The sequence below is a fragment of the Schistocerca piceifrons genome, chromosome 6 (genome assembly GCF_021461385.2).
Source record: "Schistocerca piceifrons isolate TAMUIC-IGC-003096 chromosome 6, iqSchPice1.1, whole genome shotgun sequence".
Taxonomy (NCBI): Eukaryota; Metazoa; Arthropoda; class Insecta; order Orthoptera; family Acrididae; genus Schistocerca; species Schistocerca piceifrons.
Window position 1 is genome coordinate 84268520 of NC_060143.1, and position 1249 is coordinate 84269768.

The 1249-nt window shown below is 52.6% G+C and overlaps 1 non-coding gene across 1 annotated transcript; it reads left to right on the forward strand.

The window, feature by feature from the left end:
• Positions 1-396: 396 nt before the first annotated feature.
• On the forward strand, positions 397-471 carry Trnas-gga. Its single transcript has one exon. It is a non-coding gene; the product is annotated as a tRNA-Ser (tRNA).
• Positions 472-1249: the final 778 nt, after the last annotated feature.

A 1249-nucleotide genomic window follows, 5' to 3' on the forward strand; every position in this document is an offset into this window, starting at 1 on the left:
AACTGACGCTAATAGCACAGGCACATAGGGAACACACATGACATAGATTTGTAAGTCCACGATTTTGCTGATAAGTTGAGAAAACTGTCTCGAAACACAGGTGCTGCAAAATGCCACTGTTTCCTCCGCATGCACCCTGACATCAATATGGGATATGATCACCATACACACGTACACAGGCCGCACAACGGGTTGGCATACTCTGGATCAGGTGAGATTTTCAATCTGCAGCGGAATGTGCGCTGATGTGAAACTTCCTGGCAGATTAAAACTGTGTGCCGGGCCGAGACTCGAACTCTGGACCTTTGCCTTTCGCGGGCAAGTGCTCTACCAAGTTTGGAAGGTAGGAGACGAGGTACTGGCAGAAGCAAAGCTGAGAGGACGGGGCGTCGGTCGTGCTTGGGTAGCTCAGTTGGTAGAGCACTTGCCCGGGAAAGGCAAAGGTCCCGAGTTCGAGTCTCGGCCCGGCACACAGTTTTAATCTGTCTGGATCAGGTGGTCAAGCAGCTGCTGGGGTATAGCCTCCCATTCTTGCACCAGTGCTTGTCGGAGCTCCTGAAGTGTCCTATGGGTTTGAAGACGTGCAGCGATACGTCGACCGAGAGCATCCCAGACGTGCTCGATGGGGTTTAGGCCTGGAGAACAGGCCACTCCATTCGCCTGATATCTTCTCTTTCAAGGTACTCCTCCACGATGGCAGCTCGGTGGGGCCGTGCGTTATCATCCATGAGGAGGAAGATGGGACCCACTGCACCCCTGAAAAGGCGGACATACTGGTGCAAAATGACGTCCCGATACACCTGACCTGTTACAGTTCCTCTGTCAAAGACATGCACGAGTATACATGCACCAATCATAATCCGACCCCACACCATCAAACCACGACCTCCATACAGGTCCCTTTCGAGGACATTAAGGGGTTGGTACCTGGTTCCTTGTTCACGCCAGGGGAAAACCCGGCGAGAATCACTGTTCAGAATATACCTGGACTCGTCCGTGAACATAACTGGGGACCACTATTCCAGTGACCATGTACTGTGTTCTTGACACCAGGCTTTATTGGTTCTCCTGTGTCCAAGGGTTAGTGGAATGCACCTTGCAGATCTCCGGGCGAATAAACCATGTCCGTTCAGTCGTCTGTAGGCTGTGTGTCTGGAGACAACTGTTCCAGTGGCTGCGGTAAGGTCCCGAGCAAGGCTACCTGCAGTACTCCGTGCTCATCTGCGGGCACTGATGGTGAGATATCGGT